General features: G+C 38.0%; 1 long non-coding RNA gene across 2 annotated transcripts; it reads right to left on the bottom strand.

Moving 5' to 3' along the window:
• Nucleotides 1-2,797: 2,797 nt before the first annotated feature.
• On the bottom strand, nucleotides 2,798-4,711 carry LOC136253466 (uncharacterized). Of its 2 annotated transcripts, XR_010700151.1 has the most exons (6): nucleotides 4,479-4,711; nucleotides 4,348-4,432; nucleotides 4,239-4,299; nucleotides 3,130-3,215; nucleotides 3,010-3,078; nucleotides 2,798-2,952 (listed from the first exon to the last, which is right to left on the bottom strand). It is a non-coding gene; the product is annotated as an uncharacterized lncRNA (long non-coding RNA). The 2 variants fall into 2 exon arrangements; XR_010700150.1 differs by having other exon boundaries at nucleotides 4,348-4,711.
• Nucleotides 4,712-15,122: the final 10,411 nt, after the last annotated feature.

Genomic DNA, 15,122 nt, shown 5'->3' with positions numbered 1-15,122 from the left:
AGGGATGAGTTCACAGCTGTAACAGTACAATCACCCTAACATTGCATAAGCCATATAAATGCCTGTTCGTTGCGATGCGAGTTATTCCGCTATTCCGCTATTCCTTATTCCGTCTTTTACAAACTCCCCATTTACTCAACATGAATTGAATACTGAAAATGTAGTCTCACTCGCTCAAGACTACCTGAAACATAGCTCTTATCGCACGCCTCGGCTTTAATTAATCCGGGTCACATCTGGGTCAAATCTGGGTCTGACCCGGATTGCTATCCGGGTCAGTGGGTCATCCGGGTCAGCAGTAGTGACCGGTTTCAACGCTGGCCTACATAAGCACCTTACAGTATAATTGTGATATAGTGCTTCATGTTAATTGATTGTTATGGATTCTTTAGGTATGTCAATTGCTCGCAAGAAGACAGATGCAGAAATCTCAAATATGGTATGCACTGCAGCTAGTGCAGAGTTTAGTATACTTCTAGAACAAATTTTAGAAGAGTTGAAAAAATGTGAAATTAATAGCTTGAAATCATTGAAAATCATGTCAACTACACTAACAGTGAAGGACAAATCTGGTGTTAGGATGTTTAGTGATAGTGAAATTGAAGGCATATGTGCTTGTAATGACATTGATACACTTTTGGCATTTAGACTACGTCACTGCTACAGATGGGATGATCACTCCATGTTGACTGTACTTATGAAAAGAATAAATTCAGAAAAATGTTTAAATTTACTACAATTGTTTGATTCTAAAGTGTACGGTCAGTTTAAACTCCAACAAATATGTGAACAGGTTTCACAAAAGGGTGGTACTTTTCCAGAAGGATATGACAAAATGATCGCAATTGTTGATAAAATATTCTCAGACATCACAAAGGAGGAGTATGATGAGTTGAAACAGTTCATTTCACAACATTGTGGAGTGGAGCCTTATGTGATTTCTCCATTTTCTAAAGCATCTCCATTCTCCTCTGTAGTGTTTGAATGGTTTATTCCTGTCAGTGCAGTTTCATACATGATAGAAGAGGCCGAAAATAATGTCACCAAGTTTACCAAGGAGAAATTTCTGTATTTAAGAATATCATCAACAGTGAAATTTGACCACAGAGCCAATGTGAGACCACTGTAAATGTAGTGTGTATAGTGTGGATTATTTTGCATGTTGTAATTTTCTTTGTCATTTGCTAGTTACTGTACATTCATAGCCTATTTTGAGTCACACAAAGCTCATCTTTATGCTGCATTCATACAACTGCTTGCAACTTTAGAGAGTTAAAAGCATGAAAGGTTTCTAAAATATGTCCGTATTTGTAGGCTAGGCTTGAGCCATTATGCTGGCATAATTTCAAGCATAATAGACTAGCAAAAACATCAAGCGTTATGCCAGAATAATAGGATGATTTTTAAGGTTTTAATTTAAATGCAAAATGCGTACACCAGAAATACAGCAAAACATATGGACATACTATACATCATTTCTGCATTGCACAATGTTATTATTTTTATTGTTTCTTGGCTGATTATTTACACTTTGCAGAAATAAGATCAATATACTCTAATAGAGCAGTTACTTAATCTAATACAGCAGTCAGGAAAGGCTGATATACCCTAATAAAACAGCCAACTCTAGAGCATAACTTTTTTGAAAGCGTAATTTTGAGCTCAGTTGTTTTCTGTTGATATTCTCTATTGTGTATACATAACAACATTCTGTGATTAACCACATTATGTTTGGCTGCTCTTTTGGACCTGGGCATAATAATGAGCATAATAGGTAGGGTTGGCAGTGACAAAATCAACCTCTATAGTTTCTCCTCCAACTCTGGGTGATCAATCCTACCCAAATCTACATCAAAACCGTAGGGTAATGATGCAGTGATTCCCCTTGCTGTTTCCATAGTGCACACTTTAAATTTCCATGATTTTTTCAGTTTTTTTTAATAACGATGGGCAGCATCAGCAATGCTGTTTAGTGCGCTTCAATGTTTCCATGAATGGTACATTACATGGTGGTTATTATACTATTGAAATCGGATGCATAGCTATTCTTGGGGAAATGGATGCTACAAGTTTCTATGTCATAGCGTGAGCGAGAACATCAGCTTGTGTTGACGCATGAACACTATAAAGCTCCACTTAATAAGGTCCAAAAAGGTGGCTGGGAGTTTGTAAACCAACCTTGGACTTCGTTACGTGAGTTTCAGTGGGTTGGGTTTTTTATTGCAGACCCGCGCCAAGTGCCGTTTTAGTGAAAATTGAAGTACAGCGAATCACCTTTTAAGTTTGCAGAGTACCTCACCCAATAACCCAAAAGAACACTGGCAACATTCTAGATGCCCCTGCCCATTTTTATGAACAGCTATGAGCCAAAATCACTCAAAATTTATGACACGTCTATATCCCAAATGGAAGGAATTTGGTCTCTACTGAACCCACCATTTAAAACTAGACCATCGGTAGGCTCCATCCCCTGAGTTACAAGTTAATCCACATTGGGTCGATTTTTTCATTGCCAATTCCATAATAGGTACCACTACAAAAAAGAATTGATTTCCTTACCTTTAAGAGACTGTGGAAAGGTATGGAAATGTCAGATTTCCACAACATTATCTTACCTTTCCTTTCATCAGGAATGATCAGATTTCCACAACTTTCCTGAAAAGATTCAGCCATCTTTTTGATCTTTCCTTACCACTTAAAGGCTATGAAAGGTCATTTATCCCAACAGTAAATGTGAGGAAATTTCACATTTTTTTACCCTCGTCCCACTCCTATATTCTATATTAATTGGTTTAAATACTTCCAGTTTTAAATCAACAAAAGGTCATCCATCCATACACAAAAATGCAACATAATCAAAGTACAAAAATGTCTGTCTTGGGTGTTCATCAATACATTCTTTATTACAAACTTTATCCATGGCAGACTCCTTGCCCAAATGTTTTCTGTGTACTGTAAATGGAAAAAAATAGATGTAATGCCAAAACATTGTACAGTACGATTAAATACCTGTTAGTATTGTATCTTTTTCCAAACAACATTCCACCTCTTAAAGTCGTATCCTTCTACTAGTCATATCTAGCAATAAATATATTACTCTATTAAAGAATTGTCCTTCAAGAAACTCACCAAGAAATAATCGATCTAGATGCTAAAACAGCTTGTCCTGGGCAGCGATCAATACCTGAACGATCATGTGTCTGGTTCAGAGAATGCTATTGAAAAGAAGATACGCATGTGAACTACTGCTGGTAATAGAAAAACACATCACAATACCAGTGCAAAATATTTTACAGCTGTACGAAGTGATGAATTAGGAGTCCTTGTATTTTGATAGTATGTTGTTATAGCAATACCTCGCTACCACAGTCAACCTAGTAAATGCGACCATCTTCATGAAAACCTACCTAGTTTGTACAATTTCTAAAGTTCTTTTGGTTTTCTCAGGATTGAAAATTTTAATGAAACATAAACTGAGTATGAATACATAAGCATAGAACTGCATACAGTAGTACTATACAAAGGCAGCTTAAATTACCTGCCTCTTTAACACTGGACCACGGTAGTGCTATGTTTTTGCGTAGGCTAATGGCAACAGGATACACTTATCTGATGTGTAGTTAACAATGATGTGCATGCAAAGGCTCAGATTTTGAAGCCACCTTGCAAATGTTTTGTTGGATTATAATATAGATAGCTGCTATTTTCATGTCATTGTACCCACAAGCAATCAAGCCAAATGTCACAGCACGGTGAATACATGCAAAACTATACATTAGCATCAGAAATTTCAAACAATTATTCTGCCCTAAACCTCTAACAATGCCACGGTCAAGCAGAACAAATACACTGTTTCTATAAAAATACTCTGGTTGGTTGTAAGGACCTCATACAAGCTCTACCTTCTGTGTTCATTCTCCAGTGCCTAACCAGTAAAATTGATAATACACTTGAGCCATGGGTATGTGTCATTACATGTAATATTACATGGGTATGTGTTACTACAGATTTTGATCAAGAATTGGATTACAGGATACAGATACACAAAGTGCCATATCATTTACACTTAGAGGAGACACACATTCCACACTAACATCTTACACAGGTTTTTGAATCAAGGATTGAATTAGGGGATACAGATACACAAAGTTCCATATCACTTACACTTAGAGGAGACACACTTCTTGACATACAATCCACACTAACAACCAATAATCACATTAATCATAACCACTAACCTGAAACTATAAAAGTTCGCATGTGGTTAGCCCATTCTTTGTCTTAAATTGTATCTCATCCCTAAAAGAAATGCAAAGGAGTACCTGCAATCTCATACACACAACTTACCTCAAACATAACCCTCAGTCATTTGCTAAAACTGCAGTTAACTCCTAGTTCATAAGTCTAGTGATCCGTGTTGCTTGAGGTGTTGCTACAATAAAATCAACTACAACAAACACAGGCAAATTACTGCTTGCCTCTATTGTACTTGGTTGTCAAAATACGGCACAGCGGTACTGGAAGTCAGGAAACAGAGGTGACAATAGTCTGAAGGCCACAGCAAGATTTATTGTTGGAAAGCAGCAATCTTTCTCCTCCATTCGTGCACTCCACCATCATGCTACTACAGCGTTAAACCTGAGCGTTTACTGCTCTAGCTGTAGACATAGACTACCGTTGTCACCATCAGTCACTTCTTTGCCAAGTTACAACTTCCGTAAACTATAATAAATAAACATTTCCAAGAAGCATTAGCGCAATAATGCACTTTTGCAAGTGCAGATATTATAAAGTTACTCTGCCACGTACTCTGTGATAGCGATAATGACTTCAACCGATAATGACTTCAACTAAACTACCTGGTGATAATAGCCTAATAGGTAGACTAGATCTAAGTCACAGTGGCCATGCAGAGCGTCCTGTTCCAGTAATTGCTGGCATGGCAGCTTGACGTCTAGCAGTCTAGCTCGCAAGTTGTAGCCATAGTCAGCCTCATTCAGTGGTGCACATTCACCAATATTAAATTCTTAGCTAAATAACTTCCATTACATGCATTAAAAAAACTTAACAACTTTACATGTGTTTACTGTGCAATGTAAATATATGGAAAGTTAGAGGGCTTTGAAAGATCGTCTTTCCATGAAACAAGGAAATTTACGTAAATCCGATACATTTTTGTAGTGATGGTAAAATAAAGAAATGTAAGTGTTGTGGTGATTACTAAAGTTTTAATTCCAAGGTGAAGTTAACAATGTTTATTTAAGTTGGTATAGCAGATATTGTTCTGTGGAAAAGTATTCTTAATGAAATTTTGCGATTTATATATTAACTGTAGCTATCTTTGGTTGTTTTAACTTAAAATGTGAGGTACAAATGAGCATAATAGGCTAATGTTGTAGGAAATTCCAACAGACTCAACTCAAGCTAATACAGCGGCGGAGGAAGTAGTTGATATGAGGGGGGGCTGGGCTGACCCAGACTTATTTCTATAGTTTGGTAAGGTGAGACCAGAAAAAAAAAAAAAAAGGGTCACAACCAACTGACAAGAGCTTTCCACCTCACCAGCTACCATTTCTAGCTGATAAACTACATAAAAATCCTTACATAGCTTGCTACACACTGACTACTTTATTAGAGTGACTGCTCTATTAGAGTATCTCGATCTTTATCACGGTTTTCAGCCCCACTCCAAGAAAGATAATTTCGGTGTGATATCCAGCAGACCGAGGGAGGGCTTCAGCCCCCTAGCCCCCCCCCCTTTCCGCCGCCTATGAAGTAATATAACACTAGTCCTGTGCAATTTTTTTATGCTTATGTACATCAAGACACACGGTAGTGTGTCGTGCGGCCCAAGAAGTCGGCGCGCCACACCGTGAGTATATTAACAGGAAGAAAGAAAACGCAATTTTCACACCTATGTAGCTCTGTGATCCCATATCCAATTGGAACCAAATTTGCTAGAAAAAAAAAATTGGAACCAAATTTGCTAGAGACGTGCCGCCCAGTTAGGGGAGTCTACATACCGCATTTGAAGAAAATCGCTTCGGCCATTTCCTAGATACGAGCGAACAAAATTTCGTTTTAATTTCTTCGTTTTTTTCTTCTTCATTTCGCACACTTCGCAAAATTCGCCATAAAACACGAATGCGTGCTCGGATTGGGCTGAAATTTGGCACACTTAAAGGGCTCATTAAGGCGAATATCCGTACCAACTTTGGTAGGAATCCGATGAACATTCACGGAGTTATGACCGATTATTTTCCTAAACTTAGGTCGAAGGTCTGTCACGACTACAGCGTAAATTCCTTGGAGGAATCAGGTGAAAATTGATATGTAGATGGAGCAACCATCGTAGGAGTGCCTTTTTGTGGTTTGAAAGGAATCGGGATAAAGACCATGGAGATATGACACAAAACCCAACCTATGTCAAAATTACGCGATCGATTTTTATGAATAAAAAAACTATTAGTTTTCGTGTCTACCAGGCAAACCGCATAGAGCAACGAGCTGAAAATCAGTATATAGCTGGAATAATCATCATAGAAAATCCTTGGTGTAGTACAGAGGAATCGGAGTACAAATCACTGAGTTATGATTCGAAAGGCAACTACGTGCAGCAAATGCGAGATCGAGATACTCTAATAGAACAGTGTCTATGCGGACCTGCAGGGACATCGTTTTAATGACTCTCCTCCTGAAACCATCCCCTCCAATGTCTTAGTCACTCCTTACAAACCCGATGTTGTCATCTATAACAGACACTCTGCATCGATGGGCATTATAGAGCTTACATGTCCATTGGACTCAATACATCATTTGGAGTCTGCACACAACCGCAAACTTTATAAACCTGAGTATGTACAGCTTTTGGCTGAATTGGATCGTTTGAAGATTCCTCACTGCTACAAAACTGTGGAAGTCAGTGTTTTGGGCCATTTTCAACCTAGTTCTATTGCTGCAATTAAGGATGTGATAAATTTACCCAGCAAGTATCCCTATTTTCCAAAGGAAGTGCTAGAAATCTTTTGTTCAAGATGGCCAGTGCTTCAATTTCTGCTTCACAGAGAATATTTTATGGTAGGAACTCTAAAGAATGGACAATCAACCCGGACTGTTTTTAATCTGTATATAATTTAAGCTGTAACTTTAGTTTTGTACTTCAATATAATTTTTTTCCTTGCCATGCCCACTGCTGTCCACTGTTGGTCAGACATGTGGTCGCATGTTGTCCGAGGACGCATAATATGTAATTTGTTTGTAATCATGCATGTTTTCTCATCAATTATTAGTGATGGTTTTCTCTGTCACGCTAATAAAACATTCAGCTGCTTTTATAATTTACTCAGTTATATTACATTGCAAGTTATTCTGTAGGGAATTCAGCTACAAACAAGTCACCGTGTAGTCAGATCAGCTAGAAGAAGGTACCTAATAGAGAGTTCAGCTACAAAGAAGCCATCATGTAGAGAGTTCAGCTCAAATAAATCACCCTGTAGAGAATTCAGCTACAAACAAATTGCCCTGTAGAGAGATCAGCTAGAAGAAGTTACCTTGTAGAGAGTTCAGTTACAAAAAACAATCATGCAAAGAGTTTAGCTGCAAACAAATCATCCAGTAGAAAGTTCCGCTATGAACAGATCACACTGTAGAGAGTTCAGTTAGAAACAAGTCATTCTGTAGACAGTTCAGCTAGAAGAAGTTACATTGTAGAGAGTTCAGCAGTTTAGCTACAAACAAATCGCCCTGTAAAGAATTCAGCTACAAACAAATCACCCTGTAGAAAGATCAGCTAGAAGAAATTACCTTGTAGAGAGTTCAACTACAAACAGATCACCCTGTAGAGAGTTCAGCTACAAACAAGTCATACGGTAGAGAGATCAGCTAGAAGGATCACCTTGCAGAGAGGTCAGCTACAAAGAAATCACCATGCTTTATCTTTTCTTCTTCCTGTAGTAAAGAAAAAAATGATAGGTTAAAAGCCCTAAAGCCGGCCATAGGCCGGCTTTGGGGTATACAAATACAAAAAGAAGTGAAATCTAATCCAAAACAGCCAAGCTGTAAAAAAAGAGTGCGGCCCTGAGAAAAGCAATGGTGAAAATAGATGTGAAATTCAAGGTGGCGGCCAAGAAATGGCTGCGATGGTAGGTTAATGGTAAAAATTTTAATAATGACAATTCAGGTGAATTTTGTGCCAAGACCAAGCGGCACTAAATTCACCTGAATTGTTGTTATTAAAATTTTTACCATTAACCTACCATCACAGCCATTTCTTGGCCGCCACCTTGGATTTCACATTTTTTTCACCATAGCCTTTCTCAGGGCCGCACTCTTTTTTTACAGCTTGGCTGTTTTGGATTAGATAATATGTACCATGAGCTTATAAGTACTGAAGATGCAAAGGAGCATGAAACTTCGAAGTGGGAACAGTGGCTGAATTCAAATTGGCTTACGAATATGGAACACCACTATTAGTGTTGAAATGTCACCAATCACACAGGCTACCATCACGCCACCTGCTGAGCATTATCATTAATCGTTAGTGGGCTTCAGTAAGAAGAAGAAGGGGCACCATCTATGGAAGTGTTAGTGATTGGCAAATATTTGCTGCAGTTGATATTTCAGTAATGACAGAATTTTTTCAAGTAAATAATAAGGAAATAGTATCATTTCTTGCTATTCTTCATGCCTGGCACTTTGGGAGCATGTCAATAAGGTCAATAGCAGAAGATTCCACTACAGACCACTAGCAGAAGATTCCATGTACACGTACCAACCTTCTTCTAGTAGTAAAATTCTTATGCTTTGGGCTTCCAGCCAGCCTAAAATTTCCCATCCGTGATGCCATGCATGGATCAACACTGCCTGTTTGCTAGCAGATTGGTTAGCAGCACATGCCTTCTTTTTTCCAGTCTCATGTACTGTCGCATGCAAAATCCATCACTACATTTAACAATACAAGGACAGTTACATTGCTACTAATTGCTTATGTAACAAAACCACCAACAGATGGCCTATGAATTTAAAGTGTTCCAAATAAGGTAAAGTTGTACTACAGAAGTATTACATGGTTAAATTCATTAGTTTCATGCTCCTGCCTTAATAAGCTCCTGGTTGTACAGTAAATACATATACACTTGTATGATACTAGTAGTTATCAATAAGATTTCCTTTGTTTCCAATTTTCAAACAATAATATATTTTAACCATTACCAGTCCCATAATTTTAGGGATTGGTTGTGTATAATCAATCCCAAAATGCCTACAAAACAATTCTAGCAAGTTTGAAGCTTAGCCCTAAAACCCACATAAATAGCTTTGACAGTCCTTGCACTATGTGAATTTGTTTAAGAGGCATGCATCAAATATTATGCATGTTTACTGGATAATGCATTTTCAGTGCTTTCATTTTTTGATCTGCCTGTTTAAGGAAAATAGTATTTTTATACTAATTGTAAATGGCTATCTGACGGAAGCCTACGATTAAATGATAGTTAGATACCAAGACCAAGGGAACTAAGCAATTTAGTAACCCTGAAGGCCTAAGGTTGTAGTATCCCAAGCACAGCGAGGGCACTATTAAGGGTTTTATTAGTTCCCATATGTTGGGGTGTTTAACTTATTAACTAGGCACATGCCCCGCAGCCAGCTTTTGGCTTGCAGTGGGACATGCACCTGGTTACTGCAGTTGGTTTAGAGAAAGTGTGTGTGCATGTGTGTGTTTGTGTGTGTGTGTGTGTGTTTGTGTTTGTGTGTGTGTGTGTGTGTGTGTGTGTGTGTGTGTGAGTGAGTGTGTGTGTGTGTGTGTGTGTGTGTGTGTGTGTGTGTGTGTGTGTGTGTGTGTGTGTGTGTGTCCATGTCATTTTTCCCATGTGAGCAAACAGTTTTGTGTCAATAGCAACCTGCACATGTGCAATAAACGCTTTGTAAATATTACACTTTGAAGAAGCTAAGCTTTATGCTGAGGACGCTATTTGAAATTTCAAAGTAAAAGGGATAAAGAACATATATATTTTTTATTTTGAACAATTTCCCTAATGGACTATATGATGGTAATACAAAAAAAGCAGCATTATAGGTTTTATAGGTTAACAGAAATAATGAATTCTTTTGAAGAAAAAGGAACATGCCCATACTTAGAAAATGAAGAGCAGCTTTCTCGAAACAATTTACACAAGAAAACATGACAGACACACTATAAAACAGTTGAGAAGATTATACTTCTACGTGTAATTTTCTATTTAAAAGTGGTTTGTTCTAGTTACACTTCTTAGTGGTGCATAGCAACAAAATTACTCAATCACAACATAATTCATGAATCATACAAAACATGCTAAATTATAACTGATATTTACAAATCTAATTATCTAGCTAAACTAATAATAGCAATAGCGTGAATATCAACTAAATTCTATACATGCTTGATTAATTACCTATTTAGTTAGAATGGAATAGTATTAACTGCATGGCCTGGTTCTATATGTAGCATAACATCAACTTATTTAGACTATGCATGTAATGGTTTAAAGTGTGTACCTTTATAGCCATGACAAAAGGTGACAGCATGAGTGTGGGGTGAAGAGCAACAAAAAAACAGCTGAAAGCTTGTCCTGAAGTTCCTATGGCACCCACAAAAATAATTATTCGAGGGATAGAGACCTGTAACTAAAGTAACAGCTGCAGCTAGATGCACTTAGTCTACTCATTTGTCCAGAATTATTTGCAGAACACAGTGAAAAAGAGTACAACAGTATTATATACATAGCAATGAGCATTAAGGCCATATCTTATGTTTCTTGGATTATTTTACCCTCAAGGGTGACCCGGCAGGTCGAAAAAATTAAAGAATTGCACATGCATATTAATCAAGACTCACGGTAGTGAGTCGCGCGGCCAGTAAAGCAGAAACGCGCGTCGCAGACAATAAATGACGCGACCACTACGTGAGGATTTTACAAGAATGAACGTTGTCAAATTCGGCCTTCCTGTAATCCACCCGTCACTTACGCTATCCCTCTGAAACTCTGGAGTTGAACTCATCGTGTCACTAGTAACTACCACACAAGCAGTAAAGCAAATCCATGCCGATTGTTTCGTGATCGAGGTTGCCGACATCAAAGGGGAAGTTTCATTTATTTTTTATTTTTTATCGCATGCGGTTAGACACAACCGCAGGTGTATGCCTTGCGTTCCTTTGTGCATTCCGAACATTGATCGCCCTGTTATCGCTTCAGTATTCACTCAATCACCTCAAGATTCATATCATCGATTTCACCATACATGATTACCCTACAGTCGTGATTTCAGCACCAAACGAAGTTTCAGTTGTCCTCAGTCGACCTAGAGGCCAAATACAAATCTTAGATCGTTGTTTTCCGCTATACTCGCTTGGCATGTAGGGCAATGTGTCTTTAAACTGTTCTAAAAGTTTCGTTCAGATTGAAACATTTGTTTTCGAGAATGGCTAGTTTGAAATTTGAATTTAGTCGCCCCCACGTCATTTGCTCTCTAAGAATTTTACTCGGAATTTAAAGAATGACGCAGAGCACAACTGCGGTCACTGAGTATTGATGAACTGGCGCTCTATGTAGTTAATCAGTACATATAGCCACCAAGAAGTGTGCTGCCATAGATTATAGTCCATAGATATAATCTATGGTGCTACATACCATCCTTCGTTTTTGAAATTAGTCGCCCCCACATAATTTGTCCTCTAAGGGCGCGGCTTAAAGAATGACACAAGAGTACAACTGCAGTTACCAGTTGTTGACACAAGCTGTGAGTAATTAGCACATGTAGCTAGCTTAAAAGGAATCGAAGTGTGCAAAATCGCCTAATACAATTGTCACCATGCATTATTGCATTTTATAGCACCCCACACAAAATTACACATGTAATTACAACATACAGAGGAGACACATGAATACTAAACACTTTTCACAACAATAATGTAAGAAGTGTACAATAATGACTGTAATATAACTGCTATGCAAATGTTTTCCAGTGGCCCGCCATGGTAGCAAGTCTCACATGACGGCATGTATATTCATCCAAACACAATGGGAGTAACGAGTAAGTATGATGACAACAAGTTGGTATGACTCCATTTGTAGAATCCAAATGAGTGGGTGTGGCTCCAGTATATCTAAACAGTTAACAAACATTCCTGTTATAAATACGTGCTAGAGTTGCAATATAATAGTATAGTATTTAAATGCAATAATACATAGTCTCCATTGCATCACTATCAAACGACACTAAGTGGAGGATATTGTTGCATCTCTAATATGTACACTCTATCAGTACAACCTGTCTTAATGGCCACTAGTATAGAAAGACAACCACTCTTGAAAAGTCAATTCCAATTGAGAATTTATACACTGTTACCTGCTGAATGAGTGAAGGTGGCAATAAACAAGTTCCACCGTAATTTATACACGTGATCTGATCCTGTATATTCTGTCAGTGGATGAGATCCACTTGGCCAGGACAAAATGTGACTCAAGTGCCCTGGATGATCCATACTCAACCAACTTATGACCCAGTGGCACAATGGAACTGACTATTTATAGAGAATACAATTATATTTATTTCTAAGATGTGTGGATGTGTGGACACATTACAACACATTACATGTACATACAAGACATGCTACGTACTGTTTTAGTATTTCAAGTCACCACATTATACACGTACCAGTCAACAATGCTTCATAGTGCCCATCAGTAAACCTGAAGAAAAGTTATGAAAAATAAAAATTCACAAAAGTACAATGAAACATCATTAATATGGCAGGCTGTGGGACCAAAAAATTTGGCCTGAATAACAAGGTGGCCTTATTAATGAGGTCATAAGTAATGCTTAGCTATTTTGGGACCTACTAGAGGTGGCCAATATAATGAGGTGGTCTTATTAAAGAGGTGGCCACTAAGTGAGGTTTCACTGTACATATAGTTCACAATATTGTGAACAATATTAATGGTTAACAATATACACTGAAACCTGCAGGTCACTTCTTGTGGAAGATTGCTCTCTACACAAAATGACACATTCAGAGATGTATTTAGATGGATGATACAGTAACGCATTGTGACTTCAATACTCGTGATGTGTCACTGCTAGGCAGCAACCATATACACGGCACTGCCACATCGCACTTGCTCGTACACACAATTTTGCTAAAAATTTTACAAATTGATAATTAAGGGGTGTGGCAACTAGCTGTTTCGCTCCAAGACTGTGTGGCAGCTGTTTCCCTTCTGTACAAGTGGCCACCAAGACAGGTCCACTGTGGATGAAAGCCAGGCATTAGATATTTGGTATTTCATGTGTTGAAGACATTCCAGGGCTTCTGGTAGTCTCAAATCTCACCACAGTTTAACTCAGGCAGTGTTGTGGTCACCACTAAACTACTGGAATGCTGTGTTATGTTCATCTTATGCTTGGCTACTATATTGTAGAACTGAAATGGATACTCTGAAAAATATATCCTATGGATAACGACTTCATCACTTTCTTCATCAGGAGCTTATAAGGACCAATAGTGAAACTTTTTACACTTGGGGCTGACAGTCAACTGCCTATGTCTGAAGCAGTGCTTTTGGTGCTTTAACAGATTGGCTGCCCCCTTGCTGCCAGCACTCACTGTCTCATACGCTGTCATACACTAAATCCATCTCTATAGCCAGTTAGAACAGCATGCTTCTTACCTTTTTATAAGGCCACATAATGCAGCCACCTCTTTAAAAGGCAAGGTCAGAAAATTTTGTCCCTACGGCCTGAATAATGACCAGTTTTCACTGTACTATTAGTGATTAGTGATCATGGGGGATTATTTATTAAGATACTAAGATATACAAATGCTACAACCTCTAAATATAGCAGTAAATTTTTTACCCTGGTCCAATGTCTCGTAATAATCATGAGAGACTCTACTGTGACAAATACATGTTTATCATGATATGTGCTAATCGCCTTTTTACAATTAAGTTTTACAACACAAATACATGTATAGTTAAACTCACCAATTGCGACTAGATCCCTTCAACACGAAAAGACAAGTAATGAGACAACCTTGGAGACAACAGCCACACAAGCCTATTCTGGTGCGTTTATTTAGTAGTAGGCATTCCAGTATCCAAGATTTTTTACTAAAAAAATTCTCCGTATATTCCCCAATAGAACCTTGGCACAAAATGACAACTCGTGTTTAACTTGGGATTGCTCCGTCATCTGAGCTCCAATGAGGATGAAAATCGCTGTGGGGTTTGTCCACACGCTGATCATCATGAAAATCTTAGTTTTATCATGTGCGTTACATATAAGTACATTTTGTGTTGTTTTGTAATCTTTTCAAGCCTTGTAATATATGTAGAATACTTTAAAACTAAAAAAAACGTATTGTCGGGTGGAAGGTAGTCACTGGTGCTTACTTTAAAGTGCGTAGTTACTTCACTCGGGTTAGCGATTTTCAGCTCCAGAGCAATTTTCTGATGGCTGAGTCATCAGCTCAAAAGTATGAACCACTTCAAAGTTGGCATAACAATGCCATAATTGAACCACAACTCCACCTTAGGTATTGTTGCATCATTGTGGCACCTCCACTTTAGTTGTTTACCTTTATAAGTTGTTAACTTGATGTTTTTACCAACTTGTTGCCTATATGGGTATACACCATTGTATTGAGAAGTGTGCAATAGGTGAAGCATATTTGCTCACCACAAAGTATACAAAGATCGCTGAGATCCAATAGGACCTGAAGTTACTCTCATTACATGTACAAACTTGCAGCTAGAAGCAACTGCAGTTTCAAGATAGTCCAGATTGCTAGATGGCTTCCTGATTCAATTGTGCCATTTTTTCCTTTAAAATGTATGGGGAGCCCTGGAGAAAAAATGTACCTTTTTTTAGTTTTTAAGCACTGTGCATGCCAAAGTAACTAATTCCAACCCAACAAACTATATATTTCTGAGATCGGCAATCAATACTCTATCTATTGAACATATAAAAAGCCTGTTTTTCCAAAATTTAAAAATCGGGCTGGAATGCCCATTAGTAGTAATATAAATTTTAAAGGCGTTTATTTACAACAGGATATAATTACGCACCCCTCTCTCTCTGCCATG

This window comes from Dysidea avara, chromosome 4 (genome assembly GCF_963678975.1).
Source record: "Dysidea avara chromosome 4, odDysAvar1.4, whole genome shotgun sequence".
In the NCBI taxonomy this organism is placed as follows: Eukaryota; Metazoa; Porifera; class Demospongiae; order Dictyoceratida; family Dysideidae; genus Dysidea; species Dysidea avara.
The sequence above is the reverse complement of the archived record's forward strand: the minus strand, read 5'-3'. Positions and strand labels throughout refer to the sequence as shown.